Genomic DNA, 16,529 nt, shown 5'->3' with positions numbered 1-16,529 from the left:
AAAAAGGATTGTTCTGCCTCCAATAAGAATAAATTATATCTCAGTTGGGATCAAGCACATAATAACGATTTATTATTACAGAGAAAAAGGAAATAATTTGTAAAAATCTGAATTATTCATTTAAAATTGAGTTTAGGGGAAATGGCATTCCCCTTAATTCTGGATAACGGATCCCATATCTGTAATACATGTTGGTAAATGCCTGTGTCAGCTATATCATTTCATTGCTCTAACTACCTACCACCAGCTACCCACCCCTTTCTATTTTCAGCAAAGCTGCTAGCCTGTTTTCATGATAAGAGTTAGGTGATCTTGCCATTTCCCACCCATGGGCCCTTCTTTACTGGAAGAGCTGCAGCTGACATCCAGAGGCCCTGAGAATTTGGCCAGTCACAGTGACAAGAATTAGAAGAATGTATCAGGAGGAAATAGCGGTTGGTGAGTCAGAGTGCCTAATCTCCTTCATGTAACTTCAAGCCCTTTTTTTTCTCATTCAGATGGTAATGCTTAATAATGAGAAATTTCTTCTTCACAATGGAATTCTAGGATTTTTTTTTCTCATTTTCCTTTCACTCTGGTCTGAGCGCTGAAGTGTCGGTGCAGTAGTCGTGTTGAAGTGAAATGGGGGACCTCTCTTGTGCCCAGTGGGTATGTACTGTATGTTCCTGGCATGCTGACTGCTGCCATTCTATCTTTGTACAACTTGCTTGCTATGTCATAACCATCGGTCAGCTATTGTTGTTGTGAGATCTTAGCTTGAAATGCTGAACTTAGTCACATTGGAGATACTTTTTACTGTGTAATTGAGGGAAATATAGTAAATAGGGCAGAGGGATGGATGATAGATAGAGCATGTCATTATTATAATAGCATTTGACTTTTCATTGAGAACATAAACAATAAATAAATGTCCATATATTAATTATTAGCAGGCCCGGATTTGTGGAAAGGCCACCTTTTTAGGGGGGCGGCATGCTGCCCAACCACAACCAAATTGGTTCAAAAACAGGGGGGATGAGCTGGAGATACAATAATCTTTTACATTTCCCCATTGATGATGAAAATTTGCAGAAATAAATTGAAGGGCACAGGGGTGATGAACGACAGTGGGCCTAGGGGCGCCCTCTATGTAAATCCGGCCCTGATTATTAGACATGATCACCTACAAATGAACTTTTAGCATGCTGTAGAGCAGGGGTCCCCAAACTTTTTTTTATCCTTGAGCCACATTCAAATGCAAAAAGAGTTGGGGAGCAACATGTTGCTTGAGAGACACTGGTTGGGGACCACTGCTGTAGAGATATGTGTGATATTCTGAGACAATCTGCAATTGGTTTTCATTTTTTTTTTTTTTGTGGCTTCTGAGCTATTTTGCTTTTTCATTCAGCAGCTCTCCAGTTTGCAATTTCAGCAAGCTGGTTGCTAATGTCCAAACTACCCTAGCAACTACAAACGTACTTAGGTATTACCTGCAGTAATGGGGGGGGAGCCCTGCATCTCCTTACATGCAGATTATGGGACAGGGCACTTAAATCAGAGGAGATCGCTGAGGAACTCAGACTGGCTGTTAGAGGAAGATGTAGGCAGGCTGCCATGTAGGAGGATCCTTATATTATACTCAGTGTTGGCTGGAGTCACACATTTTTTTGCTTTGAAATAGGTTTGTTTCCCATTGTAGCATAATAGATTGCATGCCCCATGGAAAACAGTGAAACCTAAAGCTGGCCAAATGTGCACCGACATTGTAGTTTGTACTGGTGTGTATAGTTTTCAGGATGTGCTGTCAAGGGGGAGGGGCAAGGGGCAGATTTTTCGGGTTAAAAAAACAGATCTATTATACCCCAATCCTTGAAATTCCATTCGAGTGTTTTCTTAAATTAGAAACCATTCAAGGGTTAAAAAAGCTCATCTAGCTCTAAAATTCGACCTTTGATAACTAAGGGGCAGGTTTATCAAGGGTTGAATTTCGAAGTGTAAAATACCTCGAAATTCGACCATGGAATTGAAATACTTCGACTTCGAATATCGAAGGCAAAGTATTTTTCAGAGAATTTGGCCAACGTTCGAAGTAAAATTGTTTGATCGAACGATTAAATCGATTCGAACGATTTTAGCGTACGGTCGAACGATTTTACTTCGATGTGTAAAGACTTAGAAAATGGTTGTAGAAGGTCCCCATAGGCTAACATAGCACTTCGCAGGTTTAATTTGGCGAAATATTGAAGGCAAAGTTTTTTTAAAGAGACTGTACTTCGATTATCGAATGGTTGAAATATTCAAACTATTTTTACTTCGAATCAAAGTAAATTCAAAGTCGTAGTATCCTATTTGATGGTCGAAGTATCCAAAAAATTACTTTGAATTTGGAATATTTTAACTTCGAAAATTCCCTCGAATTCACGACCCTTGATAAATCTGCCCCTAACATATCTTTTTTAACATGGATATTGGTTGTTTTATGGACTGTATGGTTTTGCATTGAGGCATACCAGGTTATTAGCATTTATGTAACATTATGTTGGCACACCCAACAACATTTATCCAATGTAACATACTTCCAACGTTTAGTATGTTACCCAATGGACTATTCTAAACAACTTTTCAATTTTTGAATTTGCCTTGCTCTTCTGGCTCTTTCTTTCAAATGGGGGTCACTGACTGACCCCAGCAACCAAAAAATATTGCTCTGTGAGGCTACAATGTTATTGTTACTTTTTATTACTATTTAAGCCCTCCTCTATGCATAGCTCTGTCTCTCTTTCAAACCACTGCCTTGTTGCTAGGTTAAATTGGACCCTAGCACCCAGTTAGCTGTTGAAATTCCAAACTGGAGAGCTGCTGAACAAAAAGCTAAATAATTGAAAAACTCCAAATAATAAAAAATGAAGACCGATTGCAAACTGTCTCAGAATCATATTAAAAGGTGAACAACCCTTTTAAGTGATGGCTGCCCTTCTGGCCCTAACCTATAATGACTTATAATCAGTGGAGCAATTGTTCACCTGAAGTTTACATTGTCAGTCAATAAAGAAAATTAGCAATAAAGAAAATTAGCACTCTTCAGTTGTTATTTATATTTTTAACTATTTGCCTTCTACTTTGCCTCTTTCTAGCTTGTAGTTTAAAACATTGATCTTATTGTTAGGGGCCACTGACAGCCAGGCAGCCAATCAAAGTTATTGAACTATTGGTTTACTACAAATGTATTGTTATTGTTACTTTTTACTACTCATCTTTTCTATTCAGGCCCTTTCCTATTCATATTCCAGTGTCTTATTCAAACAACTTCTTGGTTTCCAGGGTAAATTGGACCCTAGCAACCAGTTAGTTGCTGGAGTTCCAAAGTAGAAAACTGCTGACAAAAATGCTACCATAAACCATATAAAATAAAAATGAAGCACAACTGAAAATTATCTTAGAATATTACTCTATACATTATGCCCCTTTAATAAACTTAAGATCAGAGCTGGAATTGGGGGTAGGCAGAGTAGGCACGTGCCTTGGGCGCAAAGCTTGGGCGGGCGCCAGCACGTGCCTTCCCCAATGTCCAGTCCCCTCTCTCCCTGACTGCTACTTTCTAGTGTAATTGCGCTTCTGTGCATGCGCACAAGCGACATTTTCATGCATGCACATGCTCTGCTGGCTCCGCGACCGGCCAGGTTGCCTAGGGCTTCCGGCCAGCCAGGCCCGGCTCTAAATAAGATAATGGTATATTTCCCAAAACTCAAATGTATAAGGCCAGCTTTTGTCCTGTGGGGTATGAGCTGCCCACTAACCTGTAGTACAAAAGCAATGCAGAAGACAATTATCAGCATGTTTTCTTTGCATTTGAATTCTTACATTAGGTGGCACGATTTGAGTTTTTTCTCTTGAATTCTCAAGATTCATTAAGCGCAAAAACTCAAATAACTTGAATGTAAAAATTTAGCATCTAAGGGGGTCATGTTATATAAGTCACTAAGTTTGCCCAGGAGCAGTAACCCATAGCAACCAATCAGCAGGTAGGATGTACTGGTCACCTGTTTAAAAGCATCTTATTGGATGCTGAGGGTTACTGCTACTGGGCAAACTTAATGCCGTTAATTACATATGGGGGAACAAGTTCAAAAGTTTAGCTGGCAAGTTCATGTAGAAATAAATGGGAGTTGTGCTAGACAAAATGTATGTTTTCTTTTAATTTTGAGTTTTTCAATTAAAACAATGCAAAAATTCTCAAATGCGAATTTTGATAAATATTTAGCACCTAGCTGTCTAACATCTCATTCCAAAACTGAGGGTTAAAATATAGAGCTTATGCATTCTACTATATAAGCCTCCATCCTACTGGGAAGCCTTTCCATTAGATCTTGGAAACAGTGTACTGTTAAAGGAACAGTTCAGTGTAAAAATAAAAACTGGGTAAACAGGCTTTGCAAAAATAAAATGTTTTATTGTTAGTTAGGCAAAAATGTAATGTATAAAGGCAGGAGTGACTGGATGTCTAACATAATAACCATAATCCTATTTCCTGTTTTTCAGCTCTCTAACTCTGAGTTAGTCAGCAACTTGATGGGGGGCCACATGGGACAAAACTGTTCAGTGAGTTTGCAATTGATCCTCAGCATTCAGCTCAGATTAAAAGCAACAGGTATGACCCATGTGGCCCCCCCCTCAAGTCACCGATTGGTTACTTCTTGGTAACCAGGGTAACCAATCAGTGAAAGCCAAGAAAGCTGAAAAGCAGGAAGTAGCGTTCTGTTCTGTTAGACATCAAGTCACTCCAGCCTTTACACATTACATTTTTGGCTAACTAACTATATTAAAAACATTTTGCACAGCCTATCCATTTACCCAGTTTATATTTTTATACTGAACAATTCCTTTAATATGCCCCCCCCCACAAAATTTCTAGGAGGAAGGGCTCTAAGCACTTGACCATTCTCCCATTTACTGCATTGCTGTTACCTACAGCAACCAAACAAGCAGGCTGGCAGCAAAGTTTAAAATGGGGACTGGGTACTAGGAGCTACCATACCTCCCAACATTTGGAAAATAGAAAGAAGGGCGAAAAGATTTGGCTGGTGAAGCATGTCGAAACGTTTTTTGACCACGACCATTTTATGGCCACATCCCCCAAATACTACATCACTTTTACAAAGTTTGGCAGGTTATGGAATGTTTGAACACATTTCTGGGGGTTTTAGGGTCAGGTTTTATGTGTTATTAGACTTTTGCTAATGAAGGTGACCTGCCCTTTAAGCTGCAAGTCACGGTTTCCCCAAGAGACCTGCTTATCTTAAATAGTATGTATCTAATGTATCTAAGTTCAGCTGCCACATATGCTGGACTCTCTGCCAAAAGCCTCTTATTTAATTCAGTTTGAAATTTTGTACCTTTTTCTGGCTGTCAGTGCAGGAGATCAAAGAGAAAGTCGGGAGATTTCATTAACAATCCAGGACTTCGGGTTGAGCTGTCAAAATTGGGACTATCCAGTGAAAACGGGACAGTTGGCAGGTATGCCATATTGTAGACCCAGCTATCTGGGTTCCCTTGTAACCCAGGTCCCCTCATGACAGCAGGGTCTGCTGTATGGTTGGAAAAATTCTTGGTCGGATTCAGCCCTTCCAATTCATGCCACATTTGTTCAGGGGACTGTGTGTAGGCCAATCAGTTTTTTCCACTTCCATAATTTAACAGATATATAACCAGTATATGATGTGTTTAAATACGTTGAGTGAGCTTACCGCTATACATGGTGGGCCGGGGGGCACACACCCCAGACCTTCAGCCATGACACTTAGTCATAGGCTCAGCCTATGACTAAGTGTCCCTGGTAGACATGAAACGCATCAGGCCTTGGTTCTTAATTTATGGAAAATAAAATGTAAGCTTTTTTAACCTTTTACCATCTGACTCCGGCTTTACTATCTCGTGGGTCCAGGCCTGTGCCAGCCTCTTTTGAAGTTCCCTGGTATTTTTCCACTTTCACCTCATCAAGCAATTCTGAATTTCATTGAGCATGGGGGACATTATTGTACTGGAACAGGAAACAGCCTTCCCAAAACTGTTGTCCCAGGGCCTAAGGGGCTGTAGTTATGTCATTGCCACTCTAAAGTGACCCTTGTATTTCACGGGGTACACTCACTCTGCATTCCCAATTCCATAGTGCACTGCTGCTCTGCACACATACATTAGTAGTAAATAAGTTGAATGCCAATTTAATTCTATGGCATTATTATTTAGTTTCCATTACAACCAGAATCATTCATACTATTGTTTTTATGGTCATTCCTCCCCCAAAACAAATCTCTAATCATTTCTTTATAAACAGCAACTCTGCCATTTGGCAAATCCTTGTACAAGCAAAGAATTCTACTATGTAGCTTTGTATCCAATGTAAATATTAGCAGTATGCATTTCTGTTTGTTTAAGAAAATACAGAATATAAGATTTTGGAACCCACTTAACACCAAGCGTTTTATCATGTTGGAATCACGTGCCAAGTTTCTGCAAAAAATTGTTAAGAGCGGTGTAATTTCCAGAAAAAAAACAGTATATTGTTAATTCAACGACATTTGCAATATGACCATATGTATATTTATATAAATGCATTTATATATTGAAATGTACTCGAAATACGCATATTTTCCAGGTACAGTTATGGGACCTGTTATTCAGAATGCTGGGGACTTGAGGTTTTCCGAATAACGGATCTTTTCATAATTTTTCATACCTTAAGTCTACTAGAAAATCATGTAAACGGTAAATAAACCCAAACAGCTGCTTTTGCTTCCAATAAGGATTAATTATATCTTAGTTTGGATCAAGTATAAGCTACTGTTTTATTATTACAGAGAAAAGGAAATAAAATTGGATTATTTGGATAAAATGGAGTCTATGGGAGGCGTCCTTTCCGAAATTCTGAGCTTTCTGGATAACGGATCCCATACCTGTACAAACTCTGTGTAGTCTGATCTCTGCTACTACCTGTTCAAGAAATCTTGCTAGTATTTGTAGCCTCACTCAAGATAATAATTTATTTAGAAACATTTTTCATTGTGAAACTATTCTTTCATAGTCTGATTTTGAATATACGTTTGGTTTGCAAAGGGGTTCTCATGCCAAGAAACGATTCAGTCATTTATAAAGCATGGGCACCGCTGCTCTTGAGAGACATGTTTGTGCTCTGATGGAAGCATGTTTTGGACTTCCAAGGCTTGTGGGTTTTTTTTAAATTTGTAAGCAGAGGTCTGCATTAAAGCAACAGTTGCTTTGCCATTTCCAATATACAGTAATTAAAAATGCAGTTGGAAGCACTGCTGCTTCCGACTCATGAAACAATTTAGCGTAAGCCAGCTGATTTGAAAAACTGAAGAAGTACTCACATCTGCTACACTTCATCAAAACCAGGGGAACAGGAAGGGAAAAAACAAATATTGCTTTAAATTTCCGTTCCATTAACAAGTAACTTTAAACCGGTTTTAATGGATAATAGAAAGGTGCTAAGAATTACATTTGCTTTCCTTATGCAAAGGAAAAACAGATTTTGGATTTAATGGAAAAATTATGCAAGTGCTAAGTTTACTCTTCATTCCTACAGTAATATCTAGGTTATGACCAGACTGGCAGACTTGCAGTGCTAAAAGGCCATAGAAATGTACCTATAAATGGCCCCTCTTTGGTAGACGCTCACTAATGGCCTGCTTTGTTTCCTGCTTGGGACATTGAAATCTCCCTATGATGACAATAGCCTTATAACCTTATCACTTTGCTGAACTTTGCTGTGCTTAAGAGCAGAGACACACAGTCAGATTCGGGCAGATTAGTCTCCCGACGACAAATCTCCTCCTCTTTCTCGGACTGGGATGCCAGGGGCCCAACAGAAAAACTTAGACCATGGGCCCACTTTCCAAACTATTATTCCTCCTCCCCTCACTCAACCTCTTTATTCTCCTAGTCTAGCACAGTGGAAGTCCCTATAGTGATAACGTAACACCTGGATAGATACACCCTCAGGATCTCAGCACCGTGACCTGGATCCTCACTCATTGGATCAGGGAAACCACAAGTTCTAATTCCCTATTAGGCTGTGTCCCTATACTACAGGCCAGTCTTGCCTGAGGGGAGAGCTACCCCCTTACTATCTCCTAGTTAGAGCTAATCTTCTCTTGCTGCTTAACCTACCTATCCTACTCTCCTAGAGAGTACTATTACAGGTAGTATCCTATCTCTAGTTAGCCTCATTCACGGGGGTCCCTGCTCCCCGACTTATCTCTCTCTAGAGGTACTGGTCCTCCCTCTAGGGCAAATTGGTTTTACTGCGCCTTGTTGTACACAGGCTCACTGGAAACATCCATATGGGTCAGACACCTGGAGCCAAAGAGGAAGATCCACCCCTTCTCACTCACTATACCAAAGTGTAAATTACAACTAGCTACATGGGCATCTGCTCGGCAACTAGGGAGATCAGGAAGTGTAGGGATTTAAAGTCATAGAGGCACATTAAATTTATGGGTACCTACAAATTCATCACTGAAGCTGCTGTACTTCTACTAATACACTTTAACTCCATTAGTGGAGTATGCTGGGAGTTTGGTTAAACTCTGAGCAAAATCATTGTGAAGACCAATCGAAAAGTTTCTTAGAATTAGTCATCTATAACATACTAAAGTCAACTTAAAGGTGAACCACCCCTTTAAATATAAAATTATGGAGAAGATAACCAGTGTCTATAAATACCTCTATAGATATGTTGTTCTTTAAATAGAGATTGTAACCTTGAAGTAATGCTTACATACATTTTGTTCAGAAAACCTCTAGATATAGAGTACTCAACACTGGGAGTGTTGTGTTTCTGTACTTTTGAGACTATCTATATAAGGGGGAAGAGATGATGTATTTCAAGAGGAAACCTCAAATGTACACTGTAAACTGATGTAACAAATAGTACCTCCTGAAAGTGTTTTTCAAACACACACAAAGGAGTTCCCTAGCCTTACTCAATGCTAAGGGGCATATTTATCAGTCAGTTTGCTTGAAACACTGATGACACAAGCAGTATTTCCAGAGCAATGCTGATTTACTCACAAAAGGGCTGAACTGAACAAGTGCAATTGCCAATAGCAAAAATCAGGACTTTTATTTTCCAACTTGTAGTAGACTGATCAAACTGCCTCGTTGGTTACCTTTGGCCATAGCACAGCTGCCATAAATACATTATTTGCAATTGCTGGACAAACGGATGTAATCTAGCAGTAAATATAGTATATTTTCACTTGTACTATGCCTTGGAACAAGTACCACAGGATAATGTGTCTAGAATTGTTGGTGGTGTAAATGTAGAATAGCACAATGCAAGTCTTTACTCAGTACATAACTGTAGATTAGTTAAGACAAAGGTTCTAAAAGGGGGGGAAAACAAACACTTAACAAATAATTAGTAAGAATGGAGCTGTCGGTTCCTCTTCCATAGACCTTATCGTTTCCATAGACCTTATTGTTTCTATAGACCTTATCGTTTCTGTTGGCACCAAGTCTTTAGATCTTATATGTGTTCCTTGTTCCTTGTCCATGCCCTGTTGCAATTTACATCAGCTAATAGCTAATAGCAATTACTACTTTGCTGTTTAGAAACATCTTTTTGAGGTTTTCAGACCAGGAGAAATGTGAACATAACCCCATTACAGCTGCTTTGTCAAGGGATTGCAAAGTCATCCCATAAAGTACATGGGTTCACTTAGCATCCCTTAAAAGAGACAATTTTTACCCTGCTGTTCACCCAAACACAACGGACTAGCTGTGCCTGGCATCCTGGTGAAATCATAGCAGATGGGTGTCATTTACAAACATTGGGCAAATACTGTATGCACCTATTAAGTCACCCAATGAGATAATTTCTTTCCGCGTTTAACTTGCAGCTGGCTGAAAAAAATGAATCACTGGTTGGTTGTTATGAGTTATTGCCCAGGTGCTAATTTCTCCAGTGTTTATAAATCAGCTGACTCTCTCTATTTTGAAAGGAAAACCATTTGGAAATGAGTATTGATGTCACCTAAGATTGATGCAACTCAATCTTATATATGTATATTAGTTTTTCTCTCTCAAATATATAGATCTTGTTTCCTGAATCAGTTGAGTACACCGTTTCAGCATTAAGCAGTCTCACAACTGGCTGATAGTGATGGGCGAACAAATTTGCTAGACGCAACTTCACTGCACTGCGAGTTTTGCCGCAGTTTTGCAAAACTTCTGCGAAAATTCACTTGTGTAAAATTTTGGACGCGTGTCGAAATAGTCACCCGTGTCAAAACCACAGCCCATCAACATTATTCAGACGCCTATTGACTTTAACGGCGGCGTCAAAATTGACGTGCCGTCAAAATTCGCAGGAAATTCACAAATTTTTCGGCGAAGCTGGACATATTCGCCCATCGATATTGGCTGATTGTGTTGCAGGCTTGTCTTGCTGCCCTATCATCTTGCCTTGGCCAAAAGTCACTTTCCAGCTTTGGACATGTCTTTAACCCTTTAAGTGCCAGCAGAATTTCACATTTTGGTTACGCGAAATGCCAGCCGTTTTTGAAACATTTTGTGCTCTCTCACTTTAGGGGCATTTTCTGAGGGGAAACCTATAGTTTACCTAGGAAAACTATACATTGTTGTTTTTTTCGGTAGAAACTGAGCTTTCTAAATCTGCCTGAGTTTTCATGTATTTCCACCTGTGCAAAAAAATTTATAGTGCTAAATACCAAAAAAAAATGAAAAATTACCATTTTTCATCGTATATCAATTTATACCAGAAAAATTATTTAATTTTACGGATGAAAATCCAACTGATTTGGAAAGCCTTATGTCTCTCGAACGTGCCAATACCAGATATGTATAGTTTTAGGGAGATTTAGGATTTCTGTACAGCAAAAACTCCCGGCAGTATATTACCGAATTTTGAAAGCACTAAGGCAGAAAACGGCATGCTTTAGATTCCAAGGCAAAAAATCCTGAAACCGTAGGTTTACCCCAGAAAACCATACATTTTTGAAAAGTACACATTCTGCCGATTACAAAATGGGTAACTATGTCTCTCTACTCCCAACTACCAAACAGAAAAGCTTGTCTGAACATAGCGGTTTTTCAACACAAAATTCAAAATTCTGAAAAATCATTTCAAAGGTTTTATTTTGCTGCTCCGCATATCCCAAACTATATTAGGTACCAAGAAAAAGCACCTGAAATATGATTGCCAGGGGTCCACTGAACAATTTGATACCCATTATGCATAGGTTTACCAAAGTATCTGGCATTTAGAGACACCAATATGTAGTTAGCACATCCAAATTGTTCAGGACTTTACTTCAGCTACTGAGAAATCAACACATTGACTGCATTTTTTGTGGGGTAAAAACACAGAAGTATATGTTTACCCCCCAAACCCATATATTTTTGGAAAGTACACATTCTACCGAATCTAAAATGGGTACCCATGCCTTTCTGCTCCAAACTACTGAGTTGCAAGGCTTTCCCACAATTGTCGGTTTTGGTGAAATATCTGAAAATTGCCTCAAAGCTTCAACTTCCCAGCACCATATCACCCATGTATCGTTACGCACCAAGAAAAAGCACCCTAAATATGATTGCCAGGGTTCCTCCAAACAGTTTGGTGGCCATTGTTCATAGGTTTACCAAAGTATCTGGCATTTAGAGGCCTCAAAATGAAGTTAGCGCATACAAATAGTCCGGTGGGTAATTTCATCTAATGAAAAATCAACACATTGACTGCATTTTTGTGGGGTAAAAACACAGAAATATATGTTTACCCCCCAAACCCATATATTTTTGGAAAGTACACATTCTACAGAATCTAAAATGGGTACCCATGCCTTTCTGCTCCAAACTACTGAGTCGCAAGGCTTTCCCACAATTGTCAGTTTTGGTGAAATATCTGAAAATTGCCTCAAAGCTTCAACTTCTCAGCACCATATCACCCATGTATCGTTATGCACCAAGAAAAAGCACCCTAAATATGATTGCCAGGGTTCCTCCGAACAGTTTGGTGGCCATTGTTCATAGGTTTACCATAGTATCTGGCATTTAGAGGCCCCAAAATGAAGTTAGTGCATACAAATAGTCCTGTGGGTAACTTCAGCTAATGAAAGATCAACACATTGACTGAAGTTTTTGTGGGGTAAAAACACAGAAATATATGTTTACCCCCCAAATCCATACATTTTTGGAAAGTACACATTCTACAGAATCTAAAATGGGAACCCATGCCTTATTGCTCCAAACTACTAAGTCGCAAGGCTTTCCCAAAGTTGTCGGTTTTGGTGAAATATCTGAAAATTGCCTCAAAGCTTCAACTTCCCAGCACCATATCACCCATGTGTCATTACGTACTAAGAAAAAGCACCCTAAATATGATTGCCAGGGTTCCTCTGAACATTTTGGTGGCCATTGTTCATAAGTTTACCAACGTATCTGGCATTTAGAGGCCCCAAAATGAAGTTAGCGCATACAAACAGTCCCGTGGGTAACCAGCTAATGAAAAATCAACACATTGACTGCATTTTTGTGGGGTAAAAACACAGAAATATATGTTTACCCCCCAAAACCCATATATTTTTGGAAAGTACACATTCTACAGAATCTAAAATGGGTACCCATGCCTTTCTGCTCCAAACTACTGAGTCGCAAGGCTTTCCCACAATTGTCGGTTTTGGTGAAATATCTGAAAATTGCCTCAAAGCTTCAACTTCTCAGCACCATATCACCCATGTATCGTTATGCACCAAGAAAAAGCACCCTAAATATGATTGCCAGGGTTCCTCCGAACAGTTTGGTGGCCATTGTTCATAGTTTTACCAAAGTATCTGGCATTTAGAGGCCCCAAAATGAAGTTAGCGCATACAAACAGTCCCGTGGGTAACTTCAGCTAATGAAAAATCAACACATTGACTGCATTTTTGTGGGGTAAAAACACAGAAATATATGTTTACCCCCCAACCCCATATATTTTTTGAAAGCACACATTCTACAGAATCTAAAATGGGTACCCATGCCTTTCTGCTCCAAACTACTGAGTCGCAAGGCTTTGCCAAATTTGGCTGTTGTGGTGAAATATCTGAAAATTGCCTCAAAGCTTCAACTTCCCAGCACCATATCACCCATGTGTCATTACGTACTAAGAAAAAGCACCCTAAATATGATTGCCAGGGTTCCTCCGAACAGTTTGGTGGCCATTGTTCATAGGTTTACCAAAGTATCTGGCATTTAGAGGCCCCAAAATGAAGTTAGCACATACAAATAGTCCTGTGGGTAACTTCATCTAATGAAAAATCAACACATTGACTGCATTTTTGTGGGGTAAAAACACAGACATATATGTTTACCCCCCAAACCCATATATTTTTGGAAAGTACACATTCTACTGAATCTAAAATGGGTACCCATGCCTTATTGCTCCAAACTACTGAGTCGCAAGGCTTTCCCACAATTGTCGGTTTTGGTGAAATATCTGAAAATTGCCTCAAAGCTTCAACTTCTCAGCACCATATCACCCATGTATCGTTACGCACCAAGAAAAAGCACCCTAAATATGATTGCCAGGGTTCCTCCAAACAGTTTGGTGGCCATTGTTCATAGGTTTACTAAAGTATCTGGCATTTAGAGGCTTCAAAATGAAGTTAGCGCATACAAATAGTCCTGTGGGTAACTTCATCTAATGAAAAATCAACACATTGACTGCAATTTTGTGGGATAAAAACACAGAAATATATGTTTACCCCCCAAACCCATATATTTTTGGAAAGTACACATTCTACTGAATCTAAAATGGGTACCCATGCCTTTCTGCTCCAAACTACTGAGTCGCAAGGCTTTCCCAAAATTGACGTTTTTTTGTGAAATATCTGAAAATTGCCTCAATGCTTCAACTTTCCAGCATCATATCGCCCATGTATCATTACGTATCACAAAAAAGCACCCAAATTGTGATTGCCAGGGGTCCTCCAAACAGTTTGGTGCCCACTGTGCATAGGTTTACCAAAGTATATGGCATTTAGAGGCCCCAAAATGAAGTTAGCGCATACAAATAGTCCTGTGGGTAACTTCAGCTAATGAAAAATCAACACGTTGACTGCATTTTTGTGGGGTAAAAACACAGAAATATATGTTTACCCCCCAACCCCATATATTTTTGCAAAGTACACATTCTACAGAATCTAAAATGGGTACCCATGCCTTTCTGCTCCAAACTGCTGAGTCGCAAGGCTTTCCCACAATTGTCGGTTTTGGTGAAATATCTGAAAATTGCCTCAAAGCTTCAACTTCTCAGCACCATATCACCCATGTATCGTTACGCACCAAGAAAAAGCAGCCTAAATATGATTGCCAGGGTTCCTCCGAACAGTTTGGTGGCCATTGTTCATAGGTTTACCAAAGTATCTGGCATTTAGAGGCCCCAAAATGAAGTTAGCGCATACAAATAGTTCTGTGGGTAACTTCAGCTAATGAAAGATCAACACATTGACTGCATTTTTGTGGGGTAATAACACAGAAATATATGTTTACCCCCCAAACCCATACATTTTTGGAAAGTACACATTCTACAGAATCTAAAATGGGTACCCATGCCTTATTGCTCCAAACTACTGAGTCGCAAGGCTTTGCCATATTTGGCGGTTTTGGTGAAATATCTGAAAATTGCCTCAAAGCTTCAACTTTTCAGCATTGTATTGTCCATGTATCATTACCAGCATAAAGCATCCTAAATATAAACATAGGGGTCTACTAAACAGTTTGATGCCCAATGTGCATAGATATACCAAACTATGTGGCGCACAGAGACCCCCAAATGACAATATGTATAGACATTTTCACGGCTGACGCGCTGGCTGCTGCAACATAACCACCCGGTGTGTGTATTATGCGACATTAGACCACCTAACAATACAGAGACTCCAGAAAACCATATATTTTCAGAAAGTACACATTCTGACGAATCCAATATGGGTAAATAAGTGTTTCTACTGCAAACTGCCAAACTGCAAAGCAATGCTGAACATAACGTTTTTTATCAAATTTCTGAAAATCGTCAGAAAGCTTGAATTTTACCCCATTATATGCCCCACTTTCGTAACTTATTAGCATAAAACATCCTAAATATGAACGCCAGGGGTCTACTAAACACGTTGATGCCCAATATGCATAGATATACCAAACTATGTGGCGCACAGAGACCCCCAAATGACAATAGTGTATATACATTTTTCCAACTGACGAGCTGGCTGCTGCAATATAAGCACCTGGTGTGTGTATTATGCGACATTAGACCCCCCTAACAGTACAGAGACCCCAGAAAACCATATATTTTCAGAAAGTATACATTCTGACGAATCCAATATGGGTGAATAAGTGTTTCTACTGCAAACTGCCAAACTGCAAATCAATGCTGAACATAACGGTTTTTATCAAATTTCTGAAAATCGTCAGAAAGCTTGAATTTTACCCCATTATATGCCCCACATTTCGTAACGTATCAGCATAAAACATCCTAAATATGAACGCCAGGGATCTACTGAACACTTTGATGCCCAATATGCATAGATATACCAAACTATGTGGCGCACAGAGACCACCAAATGACAATAGTGTATATACATTTTCACAGCTGACGCGCTGGCTGCTGCAATATAAGCACCTGGTGTGTGTATTATGCGACATTAGACCCCCCTAACAGTACAGAGACCCCAGAAAACCATATATTTTCAGAAAGTAAACATTCTGACGAATTCAATATGGGTAAATAAGTGTTTCTACTGCAAACTGCCAAACTGCAAATCAATGCTGAACATAACGGTTTTTATCAAATTTCTGAAAATCGTCAGAAAGATTGAATTTTACCCCATTATATGCCCCACATTTCGTAATGTATCAGCATAAAACATCCTAAATATGAACGCCAGGGGTCTACTGAACACTTTGATGCCCAATATGCATAGATATACCAAACTATGTGGCGCACAGAGACCCCCAAATAGATATATAGTAGATAAAATTTACAAGGCAAAACAAAATAAGGCAGTAAAGAGTGAAATGAAAAAAAATCCAATAAAACCACAAAAATCAATGTTTTTTTTCCATACTAGTGTTATCGGCCGTCAGAATCACAGTTTGAATATTTTAGCCGGGCCAAACAGGTTATACGGCTAGAAACAAGTGAACACAACATATGCAGAGCTGAAAATGCAATAAAATGGCTAAAAATTCAATAAAATGGCTAAAAATGCACCTAAATACCCAAAATTGCAATATAATCACCGAAATAACATACAAAAGGTATTGCATAGTACGGTTAGCAAATACGCTATTCGTAATGGCAATAAAACATTTTTTTCAGGCAAAAAAAGAGACGATGCGATATGAAAAAAAAAAAAAAGCCACAATGCCATATATGTGCGTGTGCGTGTGTACAATTAGTAAATTACATGTTATGTGCGCGTGTGTGCGTGTGCACGTGTGTGTGAGTGCAGTGAGTGTAAGTGACCCCCCCAATC

The 16,529-nt window shown here is 39.2% G+C and overlaps 1 long non-coding RNA gene across 2 annotated transcripts in view; it reads left to right on the top strand.

The window, feature by feature from the left end:
- Positions 1-332: 332 nt before the first annotated feature.
- LOC121393775 overlaps positions 333-16,529 on the top strand; it is a 40,872-nt gene continuing 24,675 nt past the window's right edge. Inside the window, exons 1-2 of one of the 2 annotated variants that reach the window (XR_005961338.1) lie at positions 333-438; positions 547-648. This is a non-coding gene — a long non-coding RNA (uncharacterized LOC121393775). The other variant, XR_005961337.1, reaches the window with a different exon arrangement.

Source organism: Xenopus laevis, chromosome 5L (genome assembly GCF_017654675.1).
Source record: "Xenopus laevis strain J_2021 chromosome 5L, Xenopus_laevis_v10.1, whole genome shotgun sequence".
Taxonomy (NCBI): domain Eukaryota; kingdom Metazoa; phylum Chordata; class Amphibia; order Anura; family Pipidae; genus Xenopus; species Xenopus laevis.
This window is presented reverse-complemented; position numbering and strand designations above follow the sequence as displayed.